The sequence below is a fragment of the Herpailurus yagouaroundi genome, unplaced genomic scaffold (genome assembly GCF_014898765.1).
Source record: "Herpailurus yagouaroundi ecotype Mexico unplaced genomic scaffold, PumYag 185, whole genome shotgun sequence".
Taxonomy (NCBI): Eukaryota; Metazoa; Chordata; class Mammalia; order Carnivora; family Felidae; genus Herpailurus; species Herpailurus yagouaroundi.
The window spans coordinates 3,714,239-3,727,458 of record NW_024412416.1 but is presented as its reverse complement, the minus strand read 5'-3'; the positions used below and the strand labels follow the sequence as shown (position 1 = coordinate 3,727,458).

General features: G+C 47.3%; 1 protein-coding gene and 1 long non-coding RNA gene across 4 annotated transcripts in view; both read right to left on the bottom strand.

Annotated features, from left to right (window-relative positions):
• Window positions 1–13,220, bottom strand: part of BNC1 (basonuclin zinc finger protein 1) — a 51,082-nt gene that overhangs the window by 10,265 nt on the left and 27,597 nt on the right. The gene's annotated exons all lie outside the window — the stretch shown is intronic.
• LOC121042315 (uncharacterized) lies at window positions 11,199–12,809 on the bottom strand. The gene is made up of 2 exons (XR_005796105.1): window positions 11,640–12,809; window positions 11,199–11,596 (listed from the first exon to the last, which is right to left on the bottom strand). It is a non-coding gene; the product is annotated as an uncharacterized LOC121042315 (long non-coding RNA).

Here is a 13,220-nt window from a genome sequence, read left to right as displayed (position 1 = left end):
TAAAGCCATCCGATATCCTACAGAGAACTCCCTGTGATCACAACGTCCTCTTACGGTAACAATCCATGCCTTCTCCTCCGGGGTGATACCATCCCGAGGCGGTGAGCACTGGCCTTGCGGCGAGGAGGTATATATATAAAGCACAGAAACACATACGTAAACAGAACACCGGAATGTGGTATAATACTAAAACTTCCCTGGGTGGGCGGGGGGGGGGGGGGGGCACAATTAGGAAAATAAGAAATCTAGTCTCCTCGGGTACACGGGGAGTAATGACAAAAAGATTGAGAAATTACTGCTTTAGAGCCAGAAATTATTTCACCTTCTGGCTACAGAGATTTTACTCCTATACATGTAAACGGATGTGTTCAATACACAGACGCATACGTCTATATTCCTATACACGTAATTACATAGTTATCTCGACCGGGAGGAGAAAAATGAGGACCGGTTTAATGCCTGTTACACACCGTCCCAAGAACTGGAAAGGCACCCTTAGTTTTGTTTGCAGCACACCTAATATGCCGTCCGGATTCTCAAACGTCCCTGCGGCTCTGAACGCCAGCTGACCAAGGAAGCAGCCATCTGTATTCTCCACAGCTACCAGCATATTCCGCACTAAGCCTCTGCAATATTTCACAACCTACCTTCCCATCGACAGGGCTGTTTCAAAGGAAGTTTTGTTTTGTTTTTACATTTCTTTATTTTTGAGAGACGGAGAGAGACAGAGCATGAGCAGGGGAGGGGCACAGAGAGAGGGAGACATAGAACCTAAAGCAGGTTCCAGGCTCTGAGCTGTCAGCACAGAGCCCAACACAGGGCCCGAACCCACAAACCACGAGATGGTGACCTGAGCCTAAGCCGGACGCTTAACGGACTGAGCCACCCAGGTGCCCCTCAAAAGATTTTTAAAAGCAGAAAAATTCTTATTTGGGGATCCTGTCCCTCAAGATGCCATTCATTCTTTGCCAGCAAGATGCTGGAAGCATACACAGAAAATTCACATTCACTGATGCAGAAAGTAGGACCCTGCTCCAATCAGAGAAAAAAGACGTGCTTCAGCACATACTTCCTCTCCTTCCTGAAGATTCTGCTTAAAAGGCTCTCACTCAGGCAAAGCCTCAGGAAACTCTGGGTGATCCTACCTCGGGCCCAGCACGGTGAAACTTCAGACGGAACAACTCCAGGCACATTTCATAGCCTGAGTTTCAAACTCACTTTTTCTGTATCTCTTGACATCTGACTCAGGGTTTTTCAACTTCAGCATTATTGACATTTTGAGTCCAATAATTCTTTTTTTTTTTTTTATTTAAAATTTTTTTCAACGTTTATTTATTTTTGGGACAGAGAGAGACAGAGCATGAATGGGGGAGGGGCAGAGAGAGAGGGAGACACAGAATCAGAAACAGGCTCCAGGCTCTGAGCCATCAGCCCAGAGCCTGACGCGGGGCTCGAACTCCCGGACCGCGAGATCGTGACCTGGTTGAAGTCGGACGCTTAACCGACTGCGCCACCCAGGCGCCCCGAGTCCAATAATTCTTGGTGGCGGTGGCTGTCCTGTGTGCTGTGGAATGACTGCTATGTCCCCAGTCTCTGCCCACCGATGCCACAGAAACGCGTCTCCCTCTTACGGTTGCGAAAACCCCAAATCTTTCCAGACTGCGGTCAAGACCCACTGACCTATCCTGACTATTTGCTTTTAGCAGCTTCTAGTTTAGGGACAGATTTGTATCTATGGGGACATAAACCCAATGTATGAATGCTGTTTTTTAAAAATGTTTATGTATTTTGCGAGGGAGACAGAGAGAGAGAGAGAGAGAGAGAGAGCGAGCATGAGCAGGGGAGGGGCAGAGACAGAGGGAGAGACAGAACCTGAAACAGGTTCCAGGCTCTGAGCTGTCAGCACAGAGCCCGACGTGAAGCCCGAACTCACAGACCATGGGATCATGACCCGAGCCAGAGTCAGACGCTCAACCAGCTGAGCCACCCAGGCGCCCCATGAATGCTGTTTTATAAGAAATATTCATGTGGCTCTATATGAACCTATTTGAATAAGGCTTAATAAAGCTCATTATACATCCATGGAGACAAATCTCAGAGGAATTATTTATGAACCAAAAAATAGCTAATTACAGTGCCTTAAGAAAACTTCCGATATTAAGGGCCCAGGGTTTTCCCACTCATATCGGAATTCCCACAATGTGGCAAAAATTATAGCACCATTATTTAAAGACAAATTAACACTTCTAAAATGAAATCAAACCCAAAAATTCTAATTACAGGATGAAAAGTACTCATGCAAATCGATACGGAAAACTCTTAAAATGTACATCCTTTCCTTAGGAATCCTAATACTCGTTCCATTCTTCGGAAACATAAAGCAGATGTTTTACAACATTCTGAACTCATCCAGACATGATAATTGCTTTTTTATGCACTCATTTAAAAAAATTTTTTTAACGTTTGTTTATCTTTGAGAGACAGAGAAAGAGCATGAGCAGGGGAGGGGCAGAGAGAGAGACACAGGATCTGAAGCAGGCTCCAGGCTCCGAGCTGTCAGCACAGAGCCCGACGCGGGGCTCGAACTCACGAAACGTGAGATCTTGACCTGAGCTGACGTCGGACTCTGAACCGACTAAGCCACCCAGGTGCCCCTGAATTATTTTATTTTTTAAGTAATCTCCACACCCAACGTGGGGCTTGACGCCGAGGTCAAGAGTTTCATGCTCCACCAACGGAGCCACCCAGGCGCCCCTTTACACGCCCATTTTAATCAGACTATTTCCGAATTGTTACTAGACACTTTGATGTGCCACCAATCAACATCCGAGGTTCTGGTGTGCTTGTCCGTAACTGTCACTTGTGCTCCAGACATCACCGATGCCCCTGGCAAGCGACAGACGAGTGGTTACCTGCAGTGTCGGGATGGAAAGCTGGGACCTCGTTTTTAGGTTCTGTGTGACGGTCTGTCTGTCCCTCCCTCCTTTCCCTGCTCTGCGACCAGTTTGGGGACCAGGCGTCCGGTCAGGACAGGCTGCCTTGAATCGCCAGCAGCAGCGGGTACCCGCACGGACATCCACCGCTGGACGGTGCAGGCCTCCGAGGGGGTTCGAACGACGGAGCTGGAGAGTAACGAGTGTCCCTCCGCTTCAAAGCCGACTCATCTCCTGTACATGCAGACGTTTTCCTATCTCTCAAGATACGGACTTCAGCGGGGAGAGTCTCAGGGAGAGACGGGAAGAGGAAGGAACAAAATCACACACAATTTCAGCAAGACTCTTCGGGGTTTCCAGGTCCACGGGGTTGCCTCTTTGAGGGGAGCCGTCTGTGAAGCGGCTTAGACACAGGATCGAACTGCGTACCGGCCGGGCAGCTGCGTCGCCTCCCGGTCCTCACTCTGCCCTGTCCGATACGGTGGCCGCTCGCTACCGTCTAAGTCGTTCAAATGGCCAAATTTAAATGTGGCTACTTACGCTAATTATAATAAGACAGAATCAAAAGTTCAATTCCTTGGTGACACCAGCCACGTTTCGGGTGCTCAGCAGACGCATGTGGTTTAGCGGCCACCACACTGGATGGTGGAGATACAGAACACACCCATCATCACGGAAAGTTCTACCAGACGCTTCTGAGGCCAACGGTGAGGCAAGGTGTCCTTCCGGCATCTGCCCTCCGCGTGGTAGTGTGAATAGGTGTTCTCACGTAACCCTCCCTACGTCGTCGTGGGGAGGGGATTATTCTCAGGAAACTTATATTTATACGGAAGGTCAGTGATTTTCCCAAAGCTGTACGGTTGGTGAGCTTTCCTGAGCACTTAACTGCATGCGAGGTATTGCACGAAGCATGCTCGCGTACTGTCTCGTTTTTTTCTTCCAACCTCCCTGGGAGGTAGGTAATACTATCCCCATCCTAGGGCTGAGGGAGCCAAGGAACTTGCAGCCTATCAGGGTCGTCTCCAATCTGGACACTGGAGGCAGGGTATACCTTGAAACATCCATATTCGGTGCAAACCGTGCTTACACTTAAGGTTTCATCTAATGCCTACGGCAACTCGGAGAGTGAGGCATTATCAGCCTGCATTGAGGACACCAAAGTTTCACACTCTCAAGAGACTTCATAATAAATGAATAAGTGGTTACTGAACATTAATGAGCCAGGAACTGTTTGTTCGAAACTCCGGGGGTCAAAGTGTTGAATAAGACGGACGAGGTCCCTGCCCTCCAGGGGCATAATCCCGAGGAGACAGAAAATAAACAAGTAAATAATCAGCACCATTTCCCAGGAAGCTAGTGCCATGAAAAAAGACACAGAACGATGCTAGCAGTTTTACTGGGTGGCACGGCGGGATGGGGTATAAGTAAGTGCCTTTCCAATATTTTTAAGAACTATTATTTTTTTGAGAGAGGAAGTGAGCAAGGGTGAGAGGAAGAGGGAAAGAGAATCCCAAGCAGGCTCCACACTTAGTGTGGAGCCTGCCGTGGGGCTGGCTGGATCCCACGTCCCTGGGATCGTGACCTGAGCCGAAACCAAGAGTCAGACACTCAGCCAACTGAGCCACCCAGGCGCCCCAGTAAGTGCGTTTGAGATAAGGTCATCACTGAAGATTTTTGAAGTGGTGACATTTGAACAGAATCAAGGGATGGCTAGGAGCCAGTGAAGACCTGGAGAGGGAGGAAAGGTTTTAGGGCAGAGGGCATGACAAGGGCAAAGGCCCTGAGGCACAAAAGAGGCTGAGTGCTCAGGAACAGAAAAGGAGCCAGAACCTATGTAGACGGAGCGAGTAAGGTTAATGGTAGGAAATGTGGGTCAGAGAGGTGGCAGGAAGCATTCTGCAGAGGACCTTGAGGGGCAGGCCGAGGACTCTGGAGTTTGTTCTCAGTAATCCTTCGAAAACAGATATGAAATGAGTGTGATTTGCCTGTTGAAACGATTACTTCCGGAGGCAGAGGTGGGGAGCCTGCACGCCTCGCCCCTCGCCACAATGAGCCTCTTTCCCGGGAAGGTGGTAAAGGGTACTGGTGGCTTCAGGTGACTTAGGTCTTACTTCCCATTAAACCACAAAACCTTCAGCTCCATGCCTTGGACTCTGACGGGAACAGGCTGGCTATCTGTTTCTGCCCACCCTGGAGTTCTATCAGCCATATGAATGAGGATACACGGGTAAGAATCGCAGAGACCGATGGGTACAACCAGAGCGCTGAATCACAGCAAGGTTCGTGGGTCCTCTGGGCTCTGGTGGTCTGACTCCACTGACAGAGCTACCAAAACTACCTATTACAAAACCCTCCATAAAAGTTGCTGCACAATGAATCGCTCCAAAAAGAGGCAAGGGACCAGCTGAAACCCCAAACCAACAACACCCAGCCGCTAGCAGGGGGCCGGGTCCTTCGTAAGCCCTGCACTGGTGTCATCTGAGAGAGTAATGAATGAATCGAGACGGCAGTGGCACTGTGCTTCCGAATTACAGATGCCCATCCCATAGCCTTTCGTCTCATCTTCCCTTCTGAGTCTCTGCTGGGGGCCAGGTGATGAAGAACTGGCCGATGGTATCCAAGTAGGAGTTACCAGGTGGAGCTTTACAGAAAACCCCTTGTAAGTGGGAGCTGAGTCAGCTGGGACACTTCTTTGCTGTCCTCCTCCTTCCATCCTGGGATAAGAATATGATGGTTGGACTTGAGATGCCATTTTGTAACCATGAGGCAACTTTGCGGTCATGCCCTGGGGGACGGCTGTGCAGGAAGGATGGCGACTGTTATTTGGGAGCCTTTACTAGCAGCCAAAAGTAGTTCCTAATTTATACACAGGCTGTCTGCTGGCGATGGAGAGGGCCACATAAAAATCGTGTAAAAATGCCTAACTAGGAGAAATCACCAAGGCCAAGTTTAGAGCCTGCTGCCCTCTCTTAAGTGTGAGATTCCAAGGCTGTGCCAGATTCTCGGTGATAAGGATCATAAAAAGCCAAAGGACCCAATCTGCTAAATCACAAATCACTTTTGAAGTCATTAAGCTTTAGAATAAAACTATTTCAAGTTTTTCCAAGCCGCGTTTTTAAAGGCTGATACAGACGATTGTTAATATGTTTGAGTCTCAGAAGAGTCTGGTGCAGATCAAACCGTGCCAGTCAGGATCTATAACACGAAACACCTCCTAAGGCAGCTGGACCACCCTCAGCTTATGGGGAGGGGACCTGGTTTCTCTTCACTTACAGCAAAATTGTCACCCCATTCTCTCTGTGGCTGCAGAGACAGCCTTCGGGGTTCCGGAAATTGCATCATTCAAGGAGGGGTGGGGGAGGTCTCTACTTCTTAGATACATTCTGTGCTGCTTCTTTTAGGAGAATTTGCCTTTTTTTTTTTTTTTTTTTTTTTGCTCCCTAACTCTTCCCCTCCCATTTTTTCTCTAACTTCTTTCAATTTTTAACTTTTCCACTGTTTTCGTTACATACACCAACTTGCAGAGGCACAACTAGGATTCTGAACGCAGCATCATCATTTGCCAGACGGGCAACAAGGACAACTGGGAGGAAGAGAAGAGAAAGGCCAGGTGGGCTTCTCGTAGGAGGCAGCTGGCAGCATTGGACGGAAGCCCACCTAGGGAGAGACACAAGACCAGACGTTCATGCCATCTTTCTGCACGAGTAGTTAACGAAGTGATACAAATTTATTTAACAAATTGCTTTTGTTGGTGGTGGTGGTGGTTCTCATTTGTTTTTAAAGCATCTACTACGTACTGATAATTACAAGGAGCCTCCCGGGGATACAAAGCTGAGGAACTCCCAGTGTCTGTCCTAGGGGGTGTATGTGTTCATCAGGGAATAAAATTCTACAGCTCGACTGGTCAATGACAGCAGAGAATAAAGTTTTTGAATTCGTCAAAACCTCACATGATTCATTCACTATATTCAAATCTAGAAAGTCAAGAGATACTAAAGACAAATGAAAAAAATCATTAGCTGCCTTTAGGGAATGCTAGGGAACCAATTAATTGTCCCCAAACCTGGTAAACAAAGGGACAGATCAAGTATAAATCCTTAAAAAAATTTTTTTTAATGTTTATGTATTTTTGAGAGAGAGGGGAGGGGCAGAGAGAGGGAGACACAGAAACCGGAAGCAGGCTCCGGGCTCCGAGCTGTCAGCGCAGAGCCTGACGTGGGGCTCGAACCCACGAACCGTGAGATCATAACCTGAGCCAAAGTCAGATGCTCAACTGCCTGAGCCACCCAGGCGCCCCAAGTATACATCCTTTTTAAAAAATTGTTTATTTATTTTGAGAGAGAGACAGCACTTGTGAGCTGAGGAGGGACAGAAAGAGGGGAGTGGGGAGAGAATCCCAAGCAGGCTCCAGGCTGTCAGCATAGAGTCTGACACAGGACTTGATCCCACGAATTGTGAGATCACGACTTGAGCTGAAATCAAGAGTTGGAAACTCGGGGCGCCTGGGTGGCTCAGTCGGTTAAGCGGCCGACTTCGGCTCAGGTCACGATCTCATGGTCCGTGAGTTCGAGCCCCACGTCGGGCTCTGTGCTGACAGCTCAGAGCCTGGAGCCTGTTTCAGATTCTGGGTCTCCCTCTCTCTCCGCCCCTCCCCTGTTCATGCTCTGTCTCTCTCTGTCTCAAAAAAAAATAAATGTTAAAAAAAAAAAAAAAAACAAAAAAAAAAAAAAAAGAGTTGGAAACTCAACCGACTGAGCCACTTAGGTGTCCCAAGCATACATCCTTTTTTATACAAATCGTGCAAACCGCTGATGAGACAGAGATTCCCTTTATAGAAGTATCTAGTGAATAAATAAATGAAGAATTAGAATACTACCATTCCACAATTCCAAATGTAGAAGTTGACAACCAGGTCAGTTGCCTCTGATTGGAAAGATACGTTCTACTACAGATGGGGTGTTCTTATGAAAAAAGTCCAGATGTGGGGTGTCTGGATGGCTCAGTCGGTTAAGTGTCCGACTTCGGCTCGGTTCATGATCTCACGTTTTGTGAGTTTGAGCCCCGTGTGGGGCTCTGTGCTGACAGCTCAGAGCCTGGAGCCTGCTTCCAATGCTGGGTCTCCCTTTCTCTCTGCCCCTCCCCTGGTTGCACTCTGTCTCTCTCCCTCAAAAGAAACATTAAAAACAGTAAAAGAAATAAAAAAGTTCAGATCTGAATCAGATCAAGCCCCTTGGTCAACTCTGGTGCACAGAAAATGCAGGGGACAGAGGAACAACCATGATGTAAACAATACCACAAGGAAGCAGTCACTAATTCAGACTGGGGGGCATTGTGTAGAATAAATGACCCAGCTTTTTCAACAGATACGTTGCAAGGAAAAAGTGAAGTGTAAACCTACAGATTAAGAGAGACAACATATGGACCTTACTTGGATCCTGGTAAGGAGACACCAACACTTGGGGCGCCTGGGTAGCTGAGTCAGTGAAGCGACTCACTCTTGATTTCGGCTCAGTTCACCATCACCTGGTTCGTGGGACTGAGACCCACGGGGGGCTCTGCGTTGATGGTGCAGAGCCTGCTTGGGATTCTCTCTCTCCCCTTCTTTTCTCGGCCCCTCCCCTGCTGGCTCTCTCTTTCAAAATAAGTAAAAACATTAAAAAAAAAAAAAAAAAAGGAACATGTACTGACCTTCAAGAGTTAGGTTAACTTTTTTTAATTTTTATTTTTTTGAATGTTTATTTATTTTTGGGAGAGGGAGACAGAGAGACAGAGAGAGACAGCGTGAGTGGGGGAGGGGCAGAGAGAGAGGGAGACAAAGAATCCGAAGCAGGCTCCAGGCTCCGAGCTGTCGGCACAGAGCCCGACGCGGGGCTCGAACTCACGGACCACGAGATCATGACCTGAGCCGAAGTCGGACGCTCAACCGACTGAGCCACCCCGGCGCCCCAAGAGTTATGTTAACTTTTATAGGTGCTGCATGAGGCCAGGGGAGGCTTCCCCCACAAGGCAGCAGGTGTGCCCTCCTCACCGTGTGCAGGAAATGCCATGGTCCTAGGCTCATTCCGTACATGAGCGTGAAACCCAGGAGGCCAGCCACAGAGTAGAGGCTTCTGTCCCCGGGCCACGAGAGCACACCTCGAAAGGCAACAGCAGGTGAGCTGAGCGTGTGCTGTCCAGACCGGCAGCCAGGCCTGTTGGCTTCATGGAGCCATCGGGATTCCCAGCCGCAAGGAGACACCCCCTTTCCCATGAGCACAGTTGTAAAAAGGGACCCGGGAAGCCTCAGAAACCAGGAGGCATCATTTGCAAATACAAAACCCCCACCGAAGACCCACCCGACAGAATCTGCTTTCTCACTGCAAGCAGGGGGATGAAAAGAACAGAGCCCGGGGGGGGGGGGGGGGGGGGCTCGGGGCTGGGAGAAGGGTCTGGAAGGGTCTGGCAGAGGAAGGGGCAGCTGGGAGGGAGCAGGTACAGATGTTGGGCCAAGTCTACCTGTGAGGAGAAAGCACGCGCGACACCCTTGCCCCCTTCTCGTGTGCTCGTCTTCAAAGAGGATGGTGGGGAAAATACTCGTTCTTTTGATCTCTTTAAATCAAAGTATAAACTCTGTGCCAAAATCATCTAACAGCTGTGCCCTTTTTTCTTAAAATTATTAGTTCCGAAAACAGAAAATATAAAAAGTAGAAAGATATGCAAGTGTTACTTTATGAACCTAACCAATTATTTCTTCATTAAAAAAAACACACCTAACAACAACAACAACAACAACAAACTATATGGAAATAAAAGGATATGTACACATTTCCCCCCCTTTATAACCTAAATTTGGGAGGACCTCAGAGGCAATCTTCAGAAACCTTTGGTAACAAAAAACAGAGGGACGTTACAGGTGTAGGGAACTTTTGAACGCAAGAGACAGCTCTGGGGGAAAACACACAAAAACCAACACAGAAAAAGGACATTCATACTTCAGGATAATTTTAACGAAGGTAGCCAGTTCTACAAGCATTGCAACTTCACGTCCGTTGCAAGATAACAATGAAAGGGTGAACATTTCTAAGTAAAATTTTGCAGACACTTCTTTTCAGGGCTTAACGAGAACTCGATTTTCAGAACCGAGTGTTAAAAAAAAAAACAAAAAACAAAAAGCGACCTTAGATTTTCCAAAATGAAATTTTGAAAAAGAAAAGGCCAGAGTCTGCAAATTACCGTCCTTGTCACTGCCTTAAAATCCAGCCTGGAGAATCACGAAGCGCTCGAGCTGTCCGTATAAAAATTTTTATCTTCGTAACGAGTAACGCGAGAAACCATCAGAGGGCTACGGAGCCAGGCCAGTGCTTCTGGAGGCTGGCGCAGAGATAGAAACTGCTTGTGATGTTTGTTTGGGTGTATGGAAGGATCCTTCAAGGGAGAGTCTGTAAGAGGAGACAAACTCACACAACCAGAGGCAAGAAAAAGTAGCCTGAATGAAAAGTTTACCTTCACGGAGACAGTCATTTCCTTCCACACAGGTTGTTTGGAGCTGGCCTTGACAACATTTTATCCCTCCGTCTCTCTTTGCCCTCACGCTAGCCCTGTGAGATCATCCCCCCAAGGCAAACTTCTCCTAGGATTTGCGAGGCTGGTTTTTAAATAATGAGTTCAGGCGTGGACGAGGATGGCGGTGGCCCTTTTCCCTGCAACACCCCAAGTTTGAGAAGGCCCCAGATCGGAGCATGGCACAGCGGGTCTGCTCTTTGTTTTGATCCACTGTTTTCCGTTTTTGGTTTTCGGGGACAAAAATAGGCACGTGTCCATGCAGAGAAAGGGGGCTACACCGGGAACTTAGGATTTCCAGAATTAGGAGAAAGGGCTTCAAAGGATGACAAGATAACAGAAGATAAGGTTTTCAGGTGGAAACCAATTTAAAAGGAAAAAAAAAAAAAAAACAACCCCACAAAACTTTCCAGATGTCTCTTCCGCGCAGAACCCAGTTATCTTTAACATCTCACAGATACGGCATCAAAAATAAAAGAGGCAAATAAATAAATAACTACAATAAAAGTCTGCAATAGGGTATTTGGAGGAAGGTAATTAAAAAATATACTGGCTCTCTAAATCTTGGTCTTAGTTATCAAAAAAAAAAAAAAAAGGGTGGCTCAGGAAGGATTTTTCCTCTAACCTAGGGTATTTCTAGGTCTTCTTGAACAGGGCTGTTTCTGACAAAAGTAACTCTAAATGCCATCTGTAGAGGTGAAAACTCACCCGGGGGGGCGGGGGGTAAAGCTTCCTCCTCCTGCAAGTAATTTACCTTGCGGAAGCTTCAGGGCAAGGCACTCGCTTAATGGCCACTGTCAAAATAGCTTCTAAAGCCATATACAAAGGCTAAAAGACACTTCTGCCCCTCACCCCACATGCAGCAATTTAATCTTACCGACAAACTGAACTTTCACGATGTTTATGTTTATCCCTAGGCATTCATAAATGATAACGGTATGCTTAAAGAACAATTATGATTTGTTCTGCAGGGAAATCTCTATGGCTTTTCTCACCCAATGGGGTGGATCCTCCTTTCCAAGCTGAGGGTTCTCAGACACAGAACATGGGCCTGCGAGGCCGGCCTAACGGCTGCGCGAGAGAGTTGTAACAATACACAAATAAAAATAACGCTCTATGCAAACCTCACGCTTCAATACACAAATAAAAATAAGGCTCTATGCAAACCTCACGCTTCCACAGGAATTATTTCATGTTGGTTAACATTTCTGATGTGAATTATTACCAGAGCAAACATGATTGTTTCTCATCTTAGCAGGGATCAAGGGCCAAATAACCCCTCCCAACTTACCACTTTCTGACTGGAGGAGGGGCCTCTAGCTAAATCCTTGCTATTCTGAATGGAACAGCATTTACAGGTACGGATGATTTTCCAAATGAAATTATGCAGGTGTCTGAACATAATTATGAGTTCCCAAAGCATGAGCCGCGCTTGAGCTCAGAGAAGATTTCACCACCTTTTCCAGGCATTGAACTAGAACAGGAACACGTTCCACCAACAGTTGAGTTCAAACAGTAATAATTTCTCGGTGAAATTAAAGTTAGCAAACCTATCAGATAAAAAATCAAATAATGACTCACATGTTACTCTTTTAGGTACGCCGGAAAAGATAAAGTTATCAACAATATTTACCAGAGCAAAAATGGTGTCTATCTGTTCACACCCATTTAAAGCAAAAATCAGAATCCTGACCAATTGCTAACATTTGAAGTAATGTGGTTTTTTTTTTTTTTACACGACATCCGAAAATTTTATTTTGACATATTACACTTTAAATGAGGTTTTAATAATACATATCAACGTGTTCGGGAAGGGACAATTTGAGAAGCCGGTGTATTTATCACTGAGCAGAAGTTTTAACACGTAAGCATCTAAGTGCAAGCGAAGAGTCTAAGGGATCTTCTGAAAAGATCCCATGAGCTCCAACAGCAAATTAAAACGAGAAGCAAAGAATGAAAAGGCACCAGAAAAAAAGGAGAAAGATAATCTGCCCAGCACTATTTTTCAATTCACTTACTGTCAAATCAAAAATCTTTGTCACTCTGATGAGAATATATTAAAAAACAAAAAATTTGTTGCTACATCTGCTGTGTGGGCCCAGAGCATGCAGGAACACATGTTTTCCCCAGCACGCACGCGCGCGCACGCACACACACACACGCACACACGCACACACTCACACTCACTGACAGGGATTCCCAGGATACCACTGGGGCCTTTTTTTAGGCCCCTTAAGTGTTAACAGCAGAGGCCTGGATGCGACCAGGCGTCTGGCCCGGTTTAAATGCCCTGTCTTCAGCAGAGCTGCGGTGAACACGGCCATAAACCTAGGGGGACATAACTGAACCTTAGAGTGTCTGACACTCACCTCTCCCCCCCCCCGCCCCCCCCCCCGAAACACACACACACACAATTTTGCTCCAACAATTAAGGCTGCTAGTTGGCATTCCATTTAACTGTCAAACGGCGACCGGTGGCAGCCCCACGGCCACAAAGAGATGCCTTAAATGAGAAGAGCATGTTTCTACACCGCATTTGAGAAAGTTTGGCTCGGAGCTATGCACTGATTAACATCAGATCTCCTCCTTCCCTCGCCTCTCCGCAATCTTGTCACATCTGGCTGACAAATCCGTAGGGGCCGACGCAAAGCCAGGCGGCCGGCGGCGGGGCTGGGGTCTGGCGGGGGCCAGGGGCGCCCGAGGGGGCAGGGGACAGGCGACGCCCCCCGCCCGCCTCCCCGCCCGCGC